Source organism: Falco peregrinus, chromosome 14 (assembly GCF_023634155.1).
Source record: "Falco peregrinus isolate bFalPer1 chromosome 14, bFalPer1.pri, whole genome shotgun sequence".
Taxonomy (NCBI): domain Eukaryota; kingdom Metazoa; phylum Chordata; class Aves; order Falconiformes; family Falconidae; genus Falco; species Falco peregrinus.
Window position 1 is genome coordinate 22,272,383 of NC_073734.1, and position 23,772 is coordinate 22,296,154.

Below are 23,772 nucleotides of genomic sequence, written 5' to 3' on the forward strand. Positions count from 1 at the left end.
AGGGCTCAATAACAAAAGGTGGAGATTTTTTTCAGTATTATGGGCTCTGCTCTTTTCCTGTCAGTGTAAGATGGGCTGTTCTGTACAGGGTGATGAGATTTTTAATAAATGATACTGGGTTTTTCTTCTTATTTAACATTATGTTTGTGATGAAATAATGTGTAAATTCAATCTCTTGTTCTTGCAAAAATGACTTTAAAAAACATTCCTTTGCATTGGTATTGAAAGCACAAGATTTATCTGTTCAACCCTTGTGAACCTGTTGGGTGTAGGGGAACAAGCCTTTCCCTGCAGAGCCCACCACCTTCAATCAGAGATTAGCTGCTTTAATCACAGAGATGTGAACAGCTTGCATTCTCAACTTCTGATTTCCACAAAGCCTGTTTGTTTTACTTAAGGCTAGTTTACTACGCCCTGTTGCCATGGAATTGCTAGGGAGCTAAGCCACACCTTTATGAACATACTTAGCACTTCCTGCACTGTGCAACCCTAAGAGCAGTCGCCTATACTCCAGAGAGATAACTGGAGATAAAAAAGCATAAACGGCTCCATCTTAAGATCTTGGCTGGCTGGCAAAGCCAGTGCGTATCACCTGTCTTTGAGCTTTTGTTAAATAGTTCACGCAAAGTTCTGGGGAAATGTTTACCATGAGATGTATTTTTCAAAAATATTTGATGCTTGGGATACTGATAATACATTTCCTTCCCTTTCATCAGTTTGAATCCAGCTCGTCCATCAGTGGCTGCTTTGTGACTAGATGAAAATGAATGAATGGGTTCCTCTCAAATCCCCCTGGGCTGATACATACGCTGTATGAGAGTAATGGCAGGCTGGCTGGCAGTTCCAGCAGACAGGCTAAGGGTTCATTATATGTAACCAACCCTCTCCGTGCTCTGAGGCAGCACCACCGTATAATTGCTAGATCACTTGCATCCTTCTTTTTCTGGTTCATCTTTAATTTAAATTATTATATAAAACTATTCGTCAGTCCTGTCGATGTCCAGTATTTAAACAAATCTCAGAAAGTTGTTGTGACTGTTGGTTTAGGGGTTGGGGGGTTTGGTGTTTGGGGGTTTTTTTGTTTTCTTTTTTTAACCATAGTATACCTAAAGAAAAAAATTTTAAACACACTCATTCAGTACGACTTAAAAAAATAATCAAAGCGTGGCACTCGCCGCTGAAACTTAAGCTGCCTAAAAATGCCTAAAGCACATTGAACATTCATATTAGAAACGTTCTTACTGATGAATCATTCCTGTACTTTCAAAGATTTCCCCCTTTACTCTTCCCTCTGATTCAGGATATGAAACTATCTTTTTTTTGTTGCCACTGCATACTGCAAATGGGACTTCAGGCTACCACCAAGTATTTCTTACCGTTTTTGTGACATGTTACAAATTATAGTAGCTGCTAAGGCTTGGGTGGATTGTAAGGATGATTAATAAGATGCAGTTACTAGCACAGCAGTAAGGTGGAGTAGGTGTGAGTAATTGTATTCTGTGGGAATTTAATCAGAATCTTCCAGCTCATGGGCATGAAAGTATTTTGTAATCACAGCAATTAAAAGAAAGGACAGAAAATCAACAGCATTTTAATGCAAGTTTCCTCCAAGATTTCTTTAAAGAGGAAAATATATTGGGCAGACAATCATAGAAAATTAAATATTGGGAATCAGTTACTTTACTGTTACTTTTGCTTTTCTGAGAATGAAACCTGCAGTACACATTAGGATGATGTAGGCTCAAATGCAATGGGAAAGTACTCATACTTTAAGAATTACAACTTGGTTGCACAGACCTAAAAGCAGTAGAGGAGACAGACAATGCATTTGAAGATGCATCTTCATTGCTTCAAAGGAACAGCAGTTTCCAGAATAGTCACAATATACTACTGGGAGGCAGGGCGAAAGAAGGAGGTTGTGAGCATATACATGCTTGGAACAAAACTAGTGGGTGTAAAATAACAACCAGTTTCATTTATTTGTGCAGTTTATCTGCAGTGGCAACCAAAGCCCCAGTATGCAAACAGCCTGGGCAATGGGGGTGGAGGAATGTATTCCACAGCTCGGTAAAAATTTCATATGAAGCAATACCCTTTTACTGGGATTAGTGGCCTTTCTCAAGACTAGGCTCAAAGGGATTTACAAAACCACTGCATACACTCACCCAGAGTCACAGAATAACTTCTTCATTGCTGTAAGGACAATATGCTGCATAAGATAGACTTGTTTTCTCTCTCATGTAGAAGAGAAAGCATCCCTTTCTTACAAGAATCCTAAAGAACTGGCAATATCTGGGTTGTGGATTAGGCATGCAGGATTACACGGTCTCAGTCGAAAAAAAATATTGTATGACCACTGACAAAAAGCATTAAGTTTGTTTTAGGAAAAGGGATAATTGAGCCAACAATTCTGCAAGTCAGGCCCACAGTTCCTGGTTTTTGGGCAACAAACATTTATTGCCAAGTAGTGCTAATTAATATAAAATTTGTTCTTCAGTCTCCATTTTTCTTTCCAAAATACAATCAAGGCTAGATGACAAAAAACATTTGTCACATTTCAACAGGGAACTTGGCATGGTATTGGGCATGATGGTTTGTGCAATGGGTCAGGAATACTGAGGCAAGGGATGTGTACTGGAATGCTCTCAAACTTATAAACCTTCAGTTGCTGCCTTAATTTTTAACATGAAATAAAAACTTCAGCATGTATCAAGAAAGATTTGTACGGGGGTGAAACACTGAGGAGTTTACTTGATCCAGTGTCCTTGAGTGAGACAAAATCCAGTCATTTCAAGAGCATTGTTTATACACGAAGGAAAAATCAGAGCTCGGGGATCTATTTGTTTCATTTCTTTAGCCCTTTAGAGAATAAAGACATATACTGTTTGAAGAACTTCAATGACTCCAAAACAAATTTCTAAGAATCAAAATATACCAGTTCAGTTTCCTAATCTATTTCCTAAATCAAAATATATCTTATTTCAACCAAGGCAATGTTAACGTTTAGACAGCAAACTCACCACAATACATGATTCCATATTACAGACAAATATGGATGTATACCTACATGCACATATACATAGATCCTTTGTTACATATTCATTTTCATACCTCACCTTTCTGCTTCCTCGGAGTTTTCAACTTTGGGCCAAAGGCAGACGCTTGGTCTGTTCCCTTTTACCATTTCTGGCTTCCTCAGCTTTCCTTCGGTTTATATTTTTTTATACTTTCTCTCAAGTATCTGAAAATGCAGAATATTAGCTGAGTATATAGCAATACAGAATGATCAAAAGTCTGTAGAGATCACAAGTTTCCCACAATAGTGTTACAAGTATGAATTAAGTAATACTTAACACATTCATAACACAGTCATCACTGTCTCCCTCTTCCCCGCAGTGAAAGGAAATGACACTTCAAAGAAAAACTGCCTTAACAGGGTGAAATTCACACCTGCTACAATGCCATTATACACTTATTACTTTTACATTTGATTTGAATATGACTCTCTCACTTTTCTACCAGCAGTACACAGGACCCTTTTTTAGGATGACTGCCTAGGAGATGTGCTCCTTTCACATAAATGCTTCTTTATGATACCTTTCCTCCACCCCTCCCAGCAATGCCTTCCTGTTTAAGCCGCTTCATTCTGCAGTCAGTATACCTATGCAACTGTTGCTCCTTGTGTAGCCATTAATAATTGCTTTCCATCTGGATTATGCTTTTGTCACCTACTCTACATATGGCTGCACCTTAAAAACATAGTAAAATTAAGTTATGTCAGCATAGTAAGGATTACTTCTGAACTGCTTGACTCAAAGCAATTTATTTTTTTCATATGTCAGTTATGAACTACAAGTACTACATAGAATAGGTGTTTAATGTCTTATCTTTCTGTCTCATTATCCTTCCTCTGTGTACACACATGCCGACACACGGCCACAGTGGCAGTCCATGTGCTTCAATTTGATATCCTTGGTATAACAGAAGGCATGACTGGCAGAATTCTCTGTGACGATTCAGAAAATCAGGGTACCTGCTCCTACTCGAAAATAGTGTGAAATTATATTTTAGCCACAATTCAAAAGGTGTGCCAAATGGGGCCTTTGGAAGGGGATGAGGATACGCTTCTATTGATTACGAATGTAGAAAAGAACTCACTGTGTATCAAGTCAACTCCAATGGCAGGCTTACGTCCAAAGCTGGATGATGACTGAATTTTTCCTAGGCCATGCAAAGATCCCAAATGTGATGGAAACCACATTCCTGCAAAAAAAATCTCGTATTTCTTACCGTTTGCACAGTTTCTCAAGAAGTTTCATTGTGAGATGACATAGGTCAGTTGCGAAGGCAGCATTCAGCACATAGCTAGCTTGTTGCATTCAAGTTCAACTATTGCTTCCTGCTAAGCAGACTGAATAGAAATCAGCAGATAAAAGATTCCAGTGGGCCTTGTAAAAATTCATTTACTAGTCCTGAATAGTACATGGGTGAATTTCTGTTGAAAGCTAAAGCAAGAAAGGAAAACTTTTATTGCCATTACTTTAAATAAATTAGTTATATTATAATTCCTGGACTCCGTATCCATTCTGAATAAAGAATGCATTGCTACTGTCACGCTTAATGTACCCTACTGCTTTGCACTATTTAGATGCATTTTATTCCACCATGGTAAGATATGCAGTGAATGCAGGTTTTAAGGATATTTGTAATACTTGCCTTCATTGTCATTTTGAAAATTCCAAAACTATGTGCTTTGCCCGTGGCTAAAGGGTAGGATTATATTAATGAGACATAACTGCCATTTAATCACTGCAAGACCACACACTGGCTTCGGAATTCAGTGAAGTATGCTCTAAAAAGCTGAAATTAGTGTGTAAGGCCTTTAAATAGAAATCATATCATAATGCATTTGTGTTTAGCCATAAAATTGTGAACCTCTTATAAGACATACTCTGGAAGAAGGTAGCAGCACAGTATCCCATACCAGTGCTCTGCAGTTACTGTCTTAACTTCCAAGCAAATAATAAGTGCCATCAACAGGACAAACATCTCATCGTGGATTTTCTCCTAGGGACTCATTCAAATAATAATACATACTAATTTTTATGGTGTTCAGGAAATAGTAGAAGGATGTAACATTAAGCTGTACCTACACTACTTTTATGGTAGTCTATATATGGTAGCACAGTATGGACCACTATGGATCAAACACCATTCAGATTTGCATGGTCAGTCTTAAATGACTAACCTCACATAAAGAGATTCTTGGTTTTGTTTGCTTTACAAAGCATTATAGAAGAAAACTCTGCTCAACAGTTGCACAATATCTTTTGGCTTCTCTTTCTCTTTGCTTCCTTCAACTTAATTGTAATAATTCTCCTTAATGTCTTGGGAAGATGACAGTAAAATTCTACCCAATGATTAGACTTTTCCCCCAGGTTTGTGTGTTCTCTGGACAAATTTGAATTTTTTACCCTGAAGAAGAGTATCAAAACAAGTAGATGTATCTAAAAAATACAGGAGGCATGTTCAAACAGTAAAAAGTCTCACACTTCATATGCACTACAAAGAAAACCACAGAATAATAGACATAATCCAATTTTAAATATAAAATATGTATGTTTATATACACATAATAATGACATGTGGGAATCAGATACAAGGCTTTCATAATATAGAGGTGATAGACAGAAGCCTTGAAGAGTCCATGGATATTCTTTCCCTTTCCCTTTTTAAACAGGCATTTTTCTTTACAGCCCACCCAGAATTGGGTCACCTTTGAAAATGTTCTTAGGCAGTGACTGCGCAATTCACCCAAGGCAAGAGGACAAACATACTGCTGTGGCACTGCTGTACAGTTTGTCTCAATGAGGCAGGACAAGAAAAGGAGTATTTCAGCTTGTTAGGGAAAAAGAAAATCTGAATCTTTTGTCTTAAATTGTGGCTCCAAAAAACTGAGAGAAAAAATTTCAGTCCATAGGAACATTCAGCACTGTCAGCATTTGTTAGTGGAAATACTACATCACATATGTTAAATAGTAAATGTCCATTTATTTGCTGAGTTTACCTTTCGTCATTACTACATTAACCCTTACAGCTGAATAATATGGTATTCTCTGCTTGAACATTTTTTACTATGTAGATCAGGGTAGTCAAGCTGTGATCCAGAAGGCAAACACAATTCACAACTTAATTCAGCTCTCATGTGGCTAACAGCCTACGATTTTTCATATTTTGTGTGAATTGTAACTAGTTAACACAAATACATACTAATAGTTGGCCTGGCAAAAGCATTTCAAAGATCTATTCAGCCTCAGAATAAGGAAAATGTTTCCAGACTTGGTAATAGATAAAGTTTACTTTACGAACAGTTTTGTCAGCTGAAAACAATAACACATCCCATCTACTTGTCAGAGCTCCTACAGCAGAAAGCGCAGCCTTCTTTGGTGTACTGTCAGAAAAGGCAGGTACACACTATCCAATTTCCTTCAAAGTTAGCTGCTTCAGTTTAAAAGGCCAACAAAGACATTGTATGACATTTGGGATGATTTTACCCATAGAGTACTAGGGAACATTCATAAGATCCTTTCTGCTGCCAGAAGTGCTCAGTAGTTCTGCTGCTTAGAACTGCTCCAGATGACAGGAATGAAAACACAAGTTACGGGTGATAGCATATTCAATAGGCTCAGCAGCGTTGCTAACAGAATGCTGGATCAGAGTTTAAGAAACTGTTAAAATCATAGTAAACTGATACGTTGCTCTGCCACTTTTCATCTTATTGGGCATGGTAAGTTTACTCAAAACTGGCTGAGGGTATTGAAGTCTCTGTATGTCTTTTTTAATTGCATTGTATTACAAGGGAAAATTTTAAAACTTTAATATAGATATGATACCTAAGTATAAAACTTCAGTGGTTTGATTTGTTACCAGACAACAGGCTCACATGACTACCTGCGAAACTGAATTGAATTCTGAACTTAAACTCTGTTCAGAAAAATCTTTAATTTGACACTTGCCTGTTCAAGCAAAACTTCAGAGCACAATTCTTGAGGTTAAATACTACAGCTAAGCTGGTCTGACAGCTTGCCACTGCCAGAAGTGGAAGGTCCTTCTTGTCTCCCCACTCCTCTTTCCCAGTTTCACGTCTTCCACCTCTTTGTACCTGCTGTGGTTGTGGTCAGACTCTAGCTAAGCCAATGCAACTCGTAAATTCACCAGTAAAACACCTTTTTGCCACCAAGCTGACTTTGTTCTACACAGAGTCTGTTACTGCCGCAGCCTACATAAATAGAGGGGCGTACAGTCAGGAGTGGAAGAACTTTCAGCAAACCATAAGACTGGCCAAAGCCATCATGCAACATCTCTCTTATTACTTACACAATACAAAAAACCTGATTTTTGTTTGTAACCAGGAGCTTAAAACTTGTTTTGGCTAGTAAATTTTTTGGGGAACTTTCAGAAGCCTTGACTCCCTAACTATCGTTTAGTTAAATTAAGTTGCAGTCTCACAACCTTTTTCTTTTGGGGGTTGGTTGGGGCTGGAAATGATGTTTTCACTTTAAGCTGCTTTAGCAAGTACTGCTGTGAAGAAGAATGATCATGATATTGTGCCCTTATATGATCCTTCCCACAAATATAACATTAGTGACATAAGAACAGACTTCCTTAAGGAAGTTCCTTAACTGAAGTGTTATGGCATACATCCTAATCAGTTCAGTACAGACCATATTTATCTAAAGACATAACTTATTTACTTCAGATGCATGTACAGAAGGAAACAAAGCAATAAAGTGAGATTAAACAGTAAGCAGACAAACTCTTCATTAGTTAATGGGTCATGCACTCATAGCTAGCTAGCAGTATTTTGAAATACCCACAGGAGCTATTTCAGCTTCTGGGTCTTTCAAATTACTTTCAGAATTTTACATTTTAAAATCTTTTGAGTGATAGCTAAAGCACACATTTAACAGCTGAAGAAAAAGAATAGTACAGCACTATCCTTAAACTTTTTATACTATTGATGTATGAGACAGAAACTGATCTTGGACAAGAATGTCAGTTTGTTTCCCAGAATATCACAAAAACCTGATGGTATGAAGGACAGATCTTTTCAACATATCAGATGCACAAGCATATGTATTTTGAGTGTTCCCCTTAGGTAGTTCTGAACACGCATCTATAGCAGTATGTCAGACATACCCTTTTGAACAGTTGCTTTCTTTAAGTGTAATTTTAGTCTGCTATGAAGTGATTCAGGTTTTCAAGAAGGGACTCCAATCTGATGGCTGGAACGGTCATTTTAGAAACATCCTGTACTTATTTGTTAACCAGCTTTGCTCATGACTAAATACCATGCAGCCAGCTTTTTTCCTCTCCATCCCACCTTTTAAAAACAAAAGCAGCCTCAGGCCATCAGGTCTTCCCCATCACCTGTTAATCTCCAGGAAACAGCTTCTTTCTCAATTGTTGCTTAACTAATGCAACATTTAACACTCCAGATGAATCACCACGGAGCTACTAGTAAGCTTTTGACTCTACTGTCCCTTCACCTCCACAATATTAAATTTACTGATGAAAGTGTCAGAACTCAGATGAGCTCCACTTTGAAAGGTCATTCTAGAGCCCACATTTGCCTCTGATACTTTCTTACCTCTTTTTGAATCTGTTCCTAGATTCTGGTAAATGAATTCATTTCTACGATGTAGTTCATTCTGCTTTTCAGAACTCATGACAGCTGTATAGTTTTTGTTCTTCTTAGCTGGAAAGCTCCTAGAAAATTATTTTGAAGTTTAGGGATTCAGGGTTTAGTATAATACCTACAGTGATTCCCCACAGGACATTATTAAACATCAATGTAAAGTAATCTCTTGGTAGAGGCACTGAAGAGACAGAAGTTCCAATGAACAGAAAAGAATTTCTCTTTCTCATCCAAGCTTAACAAGAAACTACAAGAAACTCCCATGGATGATGGAAACAAGAGGACAGAAGGATCAATGGATTTGTTAGGAACCCTTTCCTCAACAACATGCGTATGTATTTATATATATACACACATATATATATAAAATGTGTATTATATAAGTACATATACACACCTTTTCCCAAGCAGCTATTCAAAAGGATGGCCAAGGATGAAATCCGTTGATGTTTTTGCTGGAGTTCTAGCTTGTTCCTGTGCATTATTTCCCCCCCACAATTTCGTCAAGCAGAATGGCCTATGTGTAATAGAAATAGCGTCAGTCAGCAAGATCTTGTCTTCAACTGTTAACGCTTATAACCAGCAAATAAAATGACCCAGAAATCAGAAAAGGAAATCTCAACTTTTTTTTTCTTTACTTCTATCCTTGTAATTCCTCACTATCCCAACCAGGAAGAACATGTTGTCTTTCAGGCAGCTGCTGTAGCAGTGGTTTTCTTCAGTTGTGCACATATCTCGCCTGCCCTCCTCGAGGAGCGAGGCTGTGGGCTGCGTTTATTGAGCAGCCTCTAGTGGCTCACCATAGGAGCTACCCTAGACTGTCACCACGTGCTGCAGCGGGTACCTGCTCATACCTTGCACAGCGATGCCCAGGATGCTCTTGACCACGTGCTGGCCCACGAACAAGGAGGGAGAAAGACAGTAGAAAGATTATAAACCAATAACATTGACCTCTGTGCCATAAAAGTTGATTCGATCCTGAAGCATTTACATTCTGGTAATGGCTTACAGGAAATGCATAAAACCAAAGCAAAGAAAGAAGAAAGAGCCACAGGGGGTGTGATTTGTTCCAAGTGCAGTGAGGGGAAGAAAAAAAAATAATTTTCTGACAATAATATTTATCTTGGACTTTATGTATACATTCTTCAAAGATGCTACAAATTTCCCATACTAAACAGATGCAAAATTTCCAAGATATCTCATACTCTAATGTGAAACTCTTCTAGGAATTCCTATTCCATTCACAACTTCAAAAATCTACAATTTGTGAACCTGCAACAACAATCTAGTAAACATAGCAATTGTTCACCAGAAAACTAGTGCACTATGAAAGTCTTTTTAGCTGTCCTTTCATTTAATCAGAATAGGTAGGTATTGGAGATGTTAGAGTCACAGACTAGCTAGACTCCTTTTGAAATCTTTAGGAGGCATTAGGTGAAAAGATGGAGGCTTAAGATATGCCTTGAAGATCAAAATTAAGCTTATTGGGGACTGATAAGCCCCAGTTGCTTGCCTTCTAATTATACACTATTAGGAGTCAATTTGTGATACTGTGTGAACTCATTAGTGAAACAGTATCTGACCCATGTAAGGCAGGCTACACACTGTGGAGCAGTATCTTGTAGAGAATGAAATTGCAAGGGTAGTAACTGACCTCTCTGCTATCTGCATCCAGAGACTGGGTAGTAAAATAGTCCTGTTGCTTTTCTTCTACATATTCACCTTCACTGGAGTGGCTGATGCTTCCCTGAAGGAAAAGTATTACATGTGTGAGCAGGATGAGGCAGCACACAGGAAAGCAGCCAGTGAAAGAAATCTTACGTTTCAAATCAGCATCTCTATTACTGCCTCTTACTGCAAAAACTACAGCGCTGAGCTATTCACACAGTACACGAGTATCCTTCCTCATTTAATAGGTGGCTCGTAGAGAACATTGTGCCAGAAAGAAGATCAAAACCAAGCACATAGATTTCACAGATAACAATCCCAATCCGGTTCTTACCATATAGACTCATCAGAACAGTTTGATTTAGCCATCATTAACCCATTCAGGAAACCAACTGTGGCAAGGTACTTCAGAAAGGCTTTTTTAATTTCTGCTTATACTATATTCACTGTCAGCACCCCAAGTACACCAGTAGGCCTTAGGTGACCAGACTCAGCTCAGCTGGAGCTTCCACCCATGTAACAGGACAAGAGCCCATTCCAGCTCAGCCCTGAGCCCTTTCCTTAGCCATGCTGTACATGTATCTGTGCCTTAGGTAGCTTGTCTCTTTGCAGTGTGATTCCTGGCCCCATCTCCTCCTGCTGCTGACTGGATCTCCCAGAACGGACCCTGGTTTGTTAACTTGCTTCATCTGGTGCTGCTGAAGGATCACTGCACACCCAAGTCAGGTATTGCAGGACTAGCCCTCGCCCAGCAAAGGGGCAACCTGCACAACAGTCACCTGTACCTCCAGGGCTGCTGGCCGCTCCCAGACCCACAGAGCAGCCCCACTCATGCTGCTTCTTGACAGGGAGCTCAGGCCAGGAACAGCTTCTCAGGCCTGGGCTGAAATAGGGCTCCTGGACCAACTGGCAAGGGCTGTGGTGGAGCCCCCGCGTGATGCTGGCTGGAGCAAGAATGGCCTGTCAGTGCAGCAGGTACCCTAGGTACCTAGCTCTGGGCATAGGTTCCATGTATAACTTATCTTCATTCTGCACACTTGATATCTTCCCCAGTAGCTCTGAATACTGTATTTTAAAATAAAATAGAAAAATACTAAATGATTTGTGGTTACAGCCTGGAGGCAATGCTCTTCTTGAAAAATAAATATTACAATAATCAAGCTCTTCAGTTTTGGAAAGCAAGAAATTATCATCTTATCTGAGACATTACCACTGGCTTCTTACTGTTGAAAACAGAGAATATTTACAATACACATTAATTTTAATGGTTACAGGTAGAATCAGATTATCAGAAATGTACACTCACCATGTGAATGAAACTCATCTGAGATATCCCTTATGTCAGCCTCTGAGGATGTTTAATTTTTGTAAATAAATTAAACTGTAAAGGTTAGAAAGAATAGAGAAGACAGAATCAGACACTTCTTGGAGGGTGAGTGAAAGGACAGAGGCACAGGTTGCAGAAAAGGACATTCTGATGACATACTAGGAGATGTATTTTTCACCATGAGGTGGTCAAATGTCCAAACGTGGACCCAGAGAGGTTGTGAAATCTCTGTGTTGGAGATATTCATCAGTCAAGACTTTATCAGACAAGACCTGTGTAACTTGATTGTATGCCAGAAGTCCCTCCCAAACTATATATTCTATAATTTTTCTATTAGTAAAATCCATAAGAATGATTATATGCAATAACATACACTAATATTTATTTCAAAGAGAAATTAACGTGCGTATCTATTTTCCTGAAATATTTCTTTCTTCCAAAATAGAACTGTAATTTATAAGTATAATCTTCTGGATTAGGAAGTAAACTGAAACTTGTACTTACAAAGTGCAGAAAAAAGTATCTTCAGATGTGTAATTAGTGCTGTTCTTTTGTGAGGTAGGAGATTACCAGAATTCATCACCTGGCTCCTGTTGTACTAGCGTAACTGGTTTACCCAGTATTTCTGGTTTTAGTTCATAGGTAGCACTGCTCAGGATAATTTTTAGGAACTCTCAGAGGTCAAGGGTAACAATCAATCTGATTATTTCCAGCAGGCTCAAATGACTTGATCATGTTGTCATATGAGAATAAAATTTGTTGAGGAAATTTAAAGATTATTTTTGTATTTTGTTGTGAAAACATCACATTATTTTTCTCTTCTGTGAAAGAGCCAGGTAGATTTCAGGATAAGTCTTGGAGAACTTCTGTCACAGGCACTCAGACACTGAAATAAATAATAAACCATAAAAAAAGTTAAAATGAAGGCTTCATAGGGATGAGCTTTCAATGAGAGTAATGTATCTGTTAGTTTACTGAATTTTAGGCTGCTGCTTCTACAGATGTCATACATGGAATCAAAAGCAGCCACTGACCTTGCTTGTAGTTGAGGCCAACCTTGGAAGCACAAAGTCAGTAACTTTTGAACTTTATAAATCTTGGCTTTTGTTTACATGTTTGGAATGTACAAACAAAAGAAAAAAATCCATCTTTTTTGCACTGGGAGGAGAGAGCGGGGCATCATTACATGCATCAATTGCTTCAGACCCGAAGTTAGCTCTCACAATGAGGCCAGCAAAATTCTTATTTTATGTCTGCATGTCAAACATGTCATGAATGACCAATACTCTTTATATCCTAGAAAGGAATCCTCAGACTCTTTAAACCTCTTGCTAGTATAAAAAACTTGCTACTATAAATGTGTTACTATATCGTATTTACACGGTTCAATTCTGAGCAAGCCGTATGGGGGAATGTGTTTTATGTGAGAGTCTTCACCTAAAGTTTCTCGAACCTCAGTGAAATTACAGAAAAGATTAATACAAATTGCCCTTATCTGACTAGGACAGGAAACAACCAAACAATTTGCATATACCCCCAGTACGGCTACAGGGGTCACTCCCATCTGCCTTTGAGCTTCCCAAACCAAAACTGCATCGTAACTACTTTTACCTTTCTTCCTGTCTTACTCTTTTCTTTTCTTACAAAGGATAGTAAGACCCCTTTACCTTTTCCTTCATCGGCTTAAGGCCAGAGCTATTTCCTGTTCTGGTGGTAAGGGAATAAGCCCTCTGGGCATCCCGACAGGTGATGGTGCGGTAACCCGAGACAAGGCCATTCAATAGGAAGGCACTGCAGCTCACTGCATTGATAACAGCACCCTCCAAGCTTGACAGTCATCCATTTTAGCTAATCTCTAGGTTTTAAATGAGCTGTACAGGAAAAAAAGCTTCCAGCTGATTTCAGATTGTCCAGACAATGCTGGTAAGTACAAAAGAACACAGGCATTCACAATCTGAAGTACTCCTCTATATATCTTTTTGAGTATAGTAAGATAGTGCAATCAAGTGTGATATTTGGTCCTTTGTTATGGGTAAGAACTGAATTACTTTGTAATTAGCCTTGTGGCCTTCCTGTTGATAGTTTAGAACCTGAAAAGTGACGGAGCAGCTGTGTGTACACATAGATAGGCCTTCTGTTATGTTAATTTGAGTTACATTTATTTATTTGGTCCTGATCTTCTTCTGAGATTCTTCCATATGAAGTCTGTGATGTAAAAGAAATAAACTCTTTCTTCTCAGAATATTATCCAGTACAGCTGAGTGTAATATAGATTGCTTTTCAAAATTCCCCATAACCCAGTCTGTATGTTCATTCACACTTCATGAAAGTTGGAAACCATACTCTACTATCTCAGTGTATCTTACATTTTGCCTTTTTGTCTGGTTAATCTCTCAAATAATGGTTCATCACATTCCAAAAATGTTATTCTCCAAATTTTCCTTCTGACAGGAATACCAGTTTCCATTTTTTCTTTTTAAACTTATGTCAGAAAATTCAAAGCTGAACATTCATGACTCATAGAAAACAATAAAAATGAAAATGGGACTCTTCTTTACCCACCATTGGAACTCCAAGTTATTATATGATTGCTTTTCTCCCCAAGATCTTATGTTGCACATACAAGTTTTACATTTAAACATCTGGTAAGGCTGGAAACCTGGAACATAGAGTATGTTCTCTCAATTCTGAGGTCTTCCCTCAGCTGCCTCCCTTTAGTAAGTTTTTCAAAAGTCATCTGCCACAATACGTTCTGGAAAGCTGATAAACCAGTTGAGATTCAACCTCTGCTATTGGTCATGGTCCCTTAAGAATCAACCATAAACTAACAGAAGGATACAATAGGAAAAGATCCTTGAACCATTAAAATTTAAGAGCTGTCAAGAAACCTCAGTTTCATTTCTTCTGCCACTTAATTTTTACATGGAACTTTGGGTAGAGCAGTAAACATCTGTGCCTCAGTCTTCTCCATCTGAAAAACAGGTTTTGTTTTCTTTCACTAGGGCCAGTTTTGTAAGCATGAATAAGTAGTTCAGAGAAATGCTCTGAAATTGGCATCTTGCCTAGGATATTGAAAAAACTGGAGAGCCTTTACTCAGCCATCTTCAGTTCAACAGAGAAATTCTAGCAATGAAGAATCTTCATTAGAAACCAACAACTGAAATAAACCTTCCTATTACTGAAAGATTCCTGCTTAGGATGATAAAATCTTTTTTATTCATAAAAGCAATACTACTCGGGGAGCAGCAGCACTGTGAGTTAGCCTACAACTCTCCACAGATTTGGTTCAGCCAGTAAAGGCAAGCATCAGGTTCTGTTTCCGTGCACAAATAACAGATATCTGCTGCAAATCTGCTGTGCAAGATGACCAGCTAATGGTATGCTGACAATGGCACAGGAGTTACAGACACAGTATCAAACATGACAAGCTTGCCAGGAATGTACTAACCAGAAAGTGCTCAGATCCAACATACCTAGACATTAAAAGTTTTTTCCTAGTGACTGCAAGTACATGAAGGAAGTGAAAACAGGAAGGAAAGGATGTAAAACACCTTCAAAATGCTGTGCTATTCTTGACATGCAATGCTAGAATTCTGGGACACAAAAAAATTATTTTCTATTCCTTCACCTAGGGCTGCAGCTTTCCTCATGAACATCCTATTACAGGGAAGTAGCTACATAGTTTGCTGGATCAAGTTGAGAGCAGCTCGACAACAACCCAGAGGCAAAGCCCACATTCAGGTTACAGCCTCATATGACAGCAAACACTGATCATCAGAGTGGATCAAAGGGATTTGTGGCACAACGCCTTGAATTTTACCAAGTATATTCCATGATCTCTGTTCTGTTCAAGGATTCTGGATTGCAATAGCTTTGTAACACAACTGACGTTTCCCATCAGCAAGCAAGCCCTCGGGTAGGGACAGAGAAGATTACGCTGTCTAGATTTTATTATCTCTTCCCAATCTAGCCAGATATTTCAGCAGTCAAAACTTGCTGGAACTGACTTTTATGTTTTGATGGTCAATCTCCTGAAAGTTAAGGTGTTTGCATATTAGCTGCTCTTTATTACATTTCTGTTGCCTTTCAGTGTATCTCTGTTACCTTGTCATGTTTGGAATACTGAATACTATCATACTACTGAATATTGAATATTATCGTGTGAAACGATGCCTTACCAGCCCCTACTCCCATGCTACTGTCTGTTCAGAATAGCATGATCTCACCTTTCCATTGCTTTTCGTTTCCACAGGCCAGACACAGAGGAAGTTTTATAAAGCAGTGATGTGCACACACTGTTTATAGGATCTGCCTCTGCCACACTGAAATGTGGTCCTCTTGAAGTGTAAGTCAGGTGCCTGAAGGGAGGGAACCAGAAACATAGACATCTGAACACAGAGAGTGGAGAAAACCTTGTCTAATTGAAATCAGAGGGAAGAATTCGGGTAGGAAATGTAATTAGCGTGCTGAAATTTGGCAACAATACCTGGACTGAAATTCTACTTTCATAGGGAATCAGGGATTTTTGATGACCGCAGGCAGGAAAAAACTTGGCTTTGCCTTTTTCTAAAAAGCTGCCACTTTCATCAAAAAAACAAATCCAATATTGTCAGAAAGCCTTTTTTCTCCAAACTAAAATTTACATGAAATAGAAAAACAAAACAATTGAGGTTTTATCATTAAATTAAAAATTAAAAAAAACAAGTCTACGTAATTGTATCAAAGCCATTGTTCACAAATCTACAAGCTTTCTATCATGTATTTTTTATTTTGTTTTTACATATAGTTTAGAACATGTCTTTCTACAAAAATGTTCTAGTAAAAAAATAATTTTCACTAAGATTCTTCTAAAAAGCTTGTAAGAATTGATTGGCTTTAACAGAGGTCAACACTTAAAGCTGGAGAAATTTACATATTTCTTGTATATTACCAAAAAAGAACTACCAACTGCTTCCCCAGCCTCCCTGTAGAAAGCTCCAACACCTGGACAGCTCCTGAAAGTTCCCTTTCCACTTAAGACTGGCTCATGGCTGAAAACTGCTTTAATACCTATCACTGAAACTTTTCTTTCTCCAGAAAACTACCGTTATATAAAAAGATGACTTGGATATTTATAGTAAGAATGGCCAAGGTAATGATAAAAATGTGGGAAAATCTGACTCAGTTGAATTTGACAGGGTCAGATAAAAGCAAATATAAGCAAATATAGACTTCTGAAAATAAGCTAGTGAAAGGTTGTTGTTGATGGGGAGAGGATGTGTATGGCATGGGATGGGAGGGATGGAGCTGTCACTGTGCTGACACAGAAATCGTCCTTGTCATCTTAAATCGCTGTGGACCTGGACCCTGACTAAGGATAGCGCAGGCTACCTGAGAGACCTGTACCCTGACCCAGGGTAAATAATCACCTCAGGAAAATAGGGATCTCAATTAATGTCTTATAAAAAACGATGTCATACACTTTATACAGCCCAGTTACTAACTTACAAAAGATACTCAGCATATGAAAGACTGAATATATATTAACCATCTAAAAATATAATTAGAATGTTAATTATAAGGGCCTTTTAACTGAGGTTTCTGTTTTTAAAATTAATTATAAGAGCCTTTAAATTGTTGCCACTGTTTATGTTTACATACATAAACTTGATGCTCTTTTTGTTATATTAATTTAGAAAATATAAATGACTTCAGGTTTATACAGAAATTTTGGTTTCTGAAACTTACAAAACCATGATGTCTGCTTATTTTGTGATGATAGACTCATACCAATGAATATGACTCAACTTTTAGCATCAGGTTTTTCCAGTACTATATTAGTGTGAAAATGAGAGAATGAAACTCAGCAACCTCACAGAATCAGGATTGCCTGTCTAGTTTTCTCTTCTAAACTGAGATAAAAATAATATCACTTATAACCTCTGACCATTCAGATGTTTTTATGTTACTATCTTTATACCTGCTATTAACTTTATTGGGACCCGCATACTTTTTAATATGAGTATGCAGAACTGGTGTTATTTTTTCATCAAAATACTTCAGGTGTTTTCTTTCCTATGCCCATAACACATATCACCAAATTACCAGAAGGTAACTAGTCACAGGGATGCATGAGCTTAGGGTGCTGATGAAAATACTGTTTCTAGGTATACACCTCATTTCTTCTGCATAAAGGTTCAGCTGGCTTTAAAAGATCAGCCCCTGACCTACCCTAGTTTCAGAACACCTTGCTACAAACTGCAATCTAGGAGGTGATCTGAGAGTGGCTTTGCAGTTCTAAGTAACAAAGAGGCTAAGCTAGATGTGTAACTTGCCTCTATATTCTTTCCAGAGGTTCAGCACAGCTGCTTGTGAAGCAGCTGTGAAGCCTGTGAAGCAGTAGCTGTACTGCTGCAATTTACAGTCTAACACACTGAAGAAAAATATCACAGATTTTGGTGTTCTTTAACATGGCAGGCTGTAAAATACAGAAAAATATGTCCAAAAATAAGCAATAATCAAGTGTTAATAGCTGTAGCATCCCTGAAGACCAGTAAGGTGGAGAGAATGGGTGTGAACAACTGCAATCACCCAAAGAGAAGTGTCCCTGCTTGTGAATTCGAGCTGTCAGTCATCCTCTGAGTAGAGACAGTAGCAGATACACAGGTCTAGAGACCTTGGGAGCCAGCTGAAGCTAGGTTGGACCAGACCATTAAACCAAGGCCTGAGGCAAAGCTAAGAACAGAAACAAGTTATTTTCTTCTTATTTTATGCCCGTATGCACTAGTTTATGTGTAAAAACTAGTGATCACCACAGTGAAAAAAGAGTGTTATTTAGAGTATCTACTTAATAATTCCTCTGGCGACCTGAAACTTTTAAATCCTCAAAAGCTCCAGCCATTTTGTCCAGCCTAATTAGGATTCTGACAAAAGATATTTCAGCTGATTCTTTTAATTTGCATCCAAAATTAACACAGAGGGAAGAGCCACCTTCATTGCTAGCCTGGCTAAAACTGCTGTTGAAGCAAGCTCTTCCCAACAGCAATTACTCACTGCAACAGACATGTTTTTACTTACAACCTCAAATCCACCAACCCTGCCCCAAGGGAAGAATAGCTACCCCACCTGTCAGCATGCAAATATGGTTGGTATGTTCAGTCACATTCACTGGAAAGCTTGTGATCCCACTAACAAAAAGATGAAGGTTTCTTATTACTTTGAGACACGTTTTCAAGAGATCAAAACAGTGGAACAAAGAAATACTTTAAAACTGAGAAACCAAATCTGCAAGATTTCCCAATTCTATGAAGGATATGGAGAAGCCCTAGTAAAAAAAAAGTATCTTTTTAGAGCTTCTGAAACCTAGTGCAGCCTCCAGCTTCTGAAACCTAGTGGAGCCTCAGGCTGTTAACTCAGTCTCATCCAAAATGCAAAATTGTTTTCAGGTGACACAAGCTTCATGTTTTTAGGGCATTTCATAATGTTCTGAAATAATTGCTTATAAAACCAGAACCATTAAATAATTTCAAAAGTATTGTTTGAGCTAAATTAAATAATATTTCTGTCATCATTGCTTTGTTCTTCTTATTTCTTGATATCCCAGGCTATTAGGCTGGGATATTCTCACAGGTAGGAAGTGCTAGGGAAGCCTGTCATCCAAGATCTGGGAAATGAAATGATTAAATACATGGACTAATCAAAATGTCATGGACTAATCATAAAACTAATCAGAATACATGCAAAACAAATTTTGACACTAGTCATATCCATATTATATTTTAATCTTTCAAAAAAATGCTGTTAAAATCAGTCAGAGGTTCTGCTAACATCTTTCTTTTTTGCCCTCACCTCACCCTTACATTTACAGGCCTCTCAGGTTGGTCCTCCATGGTTGTTTTCACCTGCTATCCCAACATTTCCAGCTCGACGCCAGTTTTTGCTGCTTGTTTATTTATTTATGCCAAAAGCTGCCTTTCACACTATCCCTTAAACCTAGAAAACCCTGCTCAAATTAATTAGTACTCAACTTAAAATCCAGCCTCAAGACATGTTTTTACTTTGATGCTTACAGTAAACTGCCAGTTAACAGTTGAGAGGAAGATTGCATGCAGGGAATTTTGATACCATAAACACTGTTTACTTCCAGCTTCAGGAAGTCTACTAGGTATGCAAATCACTAGACTTGTTGCTTTGTGTTGTTTCTTGTTTCTTCCATTAAATTAGTTTACTACAGCTACTGCAACATACTAAAGGAAATAAATCTCTGTGCATGGTATTAAGAACATGAGACAGAAAGTTGGCTATTGCTGTCTCTTCTGTTTGATACTGTGGTTGTATTAAGTAATATCCATGTGCCAGAATCAAAGTTGCCTAATTAACATTTATACTCATGGTAGCGCTGTGCACAATTAACTTTTTTTTTTTTTGAGACCCATACCAATTTCAGCTAAATTTAGAAGCAAAGTTGTTCTTTTCTTACAGCGGTTAGTGAGATATTGTAAATTTTACTTTTACCTGCCTTACTTTGAGAAAGGAGTTGAAGGACCAAAGCCTGCTTACTTCAGTCCTCACCCCATATCCCAAGGGAAAAATTCAGTCATCTGTAAAACACGAAAGGAAATGAAATAGACCAAACTCTATCAGATCAACTAAGCTTCACCATAATAAAATAATCTGATACTATATTATCCTGTACAAAAGGAAAATCACCAATCCCTGAATTTTATAAGCCAAAACTCAGTTTATTCCTGATTTCTAATGTATTTTCTGTGCATACCATACACATACACACTGGGAAAGGGCTGCTCCTCATCCTGTGAATGTACACCATTTTTGAATATTTTCAGGGGAATGTATAGACCTGCAGAATCTAGCATGTTAGCAAATTCAGACTCTTCCAAATGTTAATAGATCAAAACAATTCTTTTAGCATTACCATGTTAATGATTAACAATGGAAGCATTACCTAAGAACATTGTCCCAGGAAACACTGGCCCAGAAGAGAAGAGAAGAGAACTCTTTATGGTTTGCTATGTGAAAAATACCTTGATAAATAGCTTGTTAGGAGACTCTGTGGAATTCCCATCTTAGTACGCCAGGGATGTACAGGGTTAATAGACATGAAAGCTTCCATAACTTTTCCAAAAGCATATGTTATGGTCTACACAGCAATAGGTTGAGACACAGTTTACAGATAACAACCTTTATTATTGCAGTAGTAGCTACAGAGTGTTAAAAGGGTGATTCACATATTTGTTTTGTAGTTAGAAAGACTATTCAATTTATGCATGATGTCATGCATTTATGAGGACAAAAGGCAAGAAAATAGACATACAAAATGCTGAGCAGAATTAATCAGTCCTGTGTCATAGTATAGCCTCTGTTGTCAAATGCTATGTGAGCCTGTTCTCATTTGCAAATTCAAGCTATGACAGAAGGAAAATTTATTATATAGTTTTACAAAACACAGGCTTAGCAGGACTTGCACTAATGCCTTATTGATACAGTAGCTCTAACCCATCTTTTTGATCCCTCTTCTGATATTTTAGATTGTGAGCTTCCTTCTTTTAGCACCAATATGAAAAAGGTGCTGTAAAACCTCTCATCGGGGGACCTGAATGACTGAAAGATGTGGATAAGGAAATAAGGGAGAAACAAGAAGATGGATGTAGGAGAAAATAAAAGTTTAAAAAATTACATATAACTGTCAGGAGAGATACACAAAGAGAACATGTTGATACAAGGAACAAGTACACCAAAAATATCAGTGGAGTATGATGATGTACATGAGAAAGACATTCTAATGGGAAAAGAGCTGCTGTAGAATCAGAAAGTCTTGATTCTATTTCAAATTACCTACAATGGTTCTAAAAAATCCTAAAGAGGTTACTTAATCTACTACATTTTCTGTCTGTAAAATCAGAAAGAATACTTATCTGATAGGCAAACACAGGAATATAAAAACCTTATACATGTGTAATAAATAAATATATATTAAAAAAAGTAATCTTAAAACCTATTAAGCTTCATGTACTGAAAATGAGATTTACACAGTTGCCTCCAAACACCTGTTCCCATACAGCCAGCCCTCTGCACAGCTGCTGACCAGTGCTGCAGCTTCCCTGCTCTCCCCTCATCTCACTGGCAGACAGACACCTGTCAGTCACAGCCCCAACCCAAACCCCCCAGCCTACAGCCCCAGCACTTTCCCACATCATCTGAACTAAGGCACCTGTGCTATGTGATCTATGGCACGAAGACAGGCTGCTGTTCGCTTGAGGAGATCTCCTGTTTATGGAGCTACAGATGTAACATGCTACAGAACTGGAGAAATTCAAATCTCTAGGCTGATGGAAGCATCTTTTGAACCAAATATTTGGGTAGATCCATGACACCAGGACAAAGTCAAATCTCTGACTCAGCCTATTTGACAGGGGTTAAATGAGATAAAAAGTGTTGTCACTTACTTTTCCTGAGGCTTTTTTCCTATTTGCTAGTGGTGTCTTGCTTAGTTACAACTTCCTATGGTTTTTTTGCTGGGAAAAAAAAGGACTGAAATAGAAAAAAATATATAATTGGAAAAATACTGTAAATTAAAGGTTATGCAGAAAGTAAGCAATTGTAGAGAGCACTATGTTGCCCAACAGCAAACAGTATTCACAGCAGAAAATTCAAACAGGTGTAGGCAAAGCAACTAGAGAAGAATGCAAATACAATTATATACCTAGAAGAGTAATAATGAGAACAAAAGATGTATTGTTAATAAAAATGGAAGTCAGACACTGAAGTAAAAAATAAATATTGAGTGAATGAGTTCAACAAAAAATAAAATAAATAAATAAAGCACAGCACTTGGAAATGTAAACAAAAGGAATACTGAGAGGAGAAAATGTCACCAGAAAGAAGAGATGTCGAACAGAAAAGATTAACAATGGAAAAAAGTAATTGAGGGCCATAGACTGTTTTCCAGATTGCTCTGGAGACTGGATTGGAATATGGAAGATGAAGGTGGGGTATTTATACCACATAAAGTTAAACCTTTAGTTTAAGAAAATCAATTGGGAAAGTAATCTCCTTATTTTTTAACATAGTTGACAGATGAATAAGGTACTCCTCTAAATTGCTCCAGGAGACTTCTTCCTACAGGTTAAACAAGAAGTCCAGAGGGTGACAAGTGGCTGAGCCAAATTAACAGTTCTTGGAAGGAGGGCATCCAGTCCTTTCTGGCTTCTTTTTCTTTTCTCCCCCATCTTTCTTGTATTGCCTCTGGAGTTGTATCTGATTGATTTCAAGGTCAGGCAACAAAACTCACTAACCTGGCAAAAATGTGCACCTTTGGAAGGTGTGCAAGGGCAATTTTTTCCTGTTTTATCAGATTGAACAATCTGCAGTCAGATGAGTTCCAGAAGTGGCTCAAGGTAAGCATTGGGATCACGTAGCCAAGAGCAGAGAGGGTTACAGAAGGGTGGAGGGAAGAAAGAATTCCTTCTTGGCAGCATCAAGCCTTTAATTTAATTTAAGACATCCCCTGAGCTTATAGGGACCCAGTTTTTTAACATAACCACCTTAGTGCAATACCTTAAGTTAGATGGTGAGAACTGTGACACTGCCATCATTTCTGCCCATAGAAGAGGGTTTATTAGTGTTCTTAAATACTTTTCAAACTTACACCTTCAGATTCTGATGTCTTTTCTATTCATGTTAACCAAATCATGCCCCCCAAACTTTGAGTAAAGTAGAATTAGTAGCATCCTAAACTGCCAACCTCTCATTTGCCATTTTGTTCCACAGCACTGCTTTTTTATTATATTACTTGAAGTATTACATGCTTTCAAGAGGAAACTAGCATTAGATTTGCACACTTGTGTTTTTTATTGCAAATCTCATTACGCCTGTTGGGTTTTATTTTTAGCCTCAAACTCTTACATTATGCAAATAGATTAGAATCTGCATTTTCAAGTTTTCCTTTCTCAGTAGTGTTCACCATTTTCTTTTTTATAGAGACTTTGGTTATATATTAAAAATTTCCCTGCTTCTTTGATATACCTTATATATACTTTGATATACCTTAGTCAGGAAGGCTTTGTATGGTATTCACACT

At 37.9% G+C, this 23,772-nt stretch overlaps 1 protein-coding gene and 1 long non-coding RNA gene across 5 annotated transcripts in view; both read right to left on the reverse strand.

The window, feature by feature from the left end:
- The window catches only part of ESRP2 (epithelial splicing regulatory protein 2), a 59,782-nt gene extending 55,525 nt beyond the window's left edge, over positions 1-4,257 (reverse strand). Inside the window, exons 1-2 of the mRNA XM_055818679.1 lie at positions 4,159-4,257; positions 3,117-3,241 (exon numbers count right to left, since the gene is read on the reverse strand). The gene's annotated coding sequence lies outside the window, so the exon portion shown is untranslated. The remainder of the gene's footprint in view (positions 1-3,116; positions 3,242-4,158) is intronic.
- A 4,398-nt stretch (positions 4,258-8,655) lies between these two features.
- Positions 8,656-22,226, reverse strand: LOC114011086 (uncharacterized). 4 transcript variants are annotated; one of them, XR_008749866.1, is made up of 8 exons: positions 22,139-22,226; positions 20,187-20,272; positions 15,920-16,051; positions 12,198-12,579; positions 11,673-11,747; positions 10,353-10,445; positions 9,096-9,589; positions 8,656-8,769 (listed from the first exon to the last, which is right to left on the reverse strand). It is a non-coding gene; the product is annotated as an uncharacterized LOC114011086 (long non-coding RNA). The 4 variants fall into 4 exon arrangements; XR_008749865.1 differs by lacking the exons at positions 20,187-20,272; positions 22,139-22,226 and adding an exon at positions 16,180-17,675 and having other exon boundaries at positions 9,096-9,215; XR_008749867.1 differs by lacking the exons at positions 11,673-11,747; positions 20,187-20,272; positions 22,139-22,226 and adding an exon at positions 16,180-17,675 and having other exon boundaries at positions 9,096-9,215.
- Positions 22,227-23,772: the final 1,546 nt, after the last annotated feature.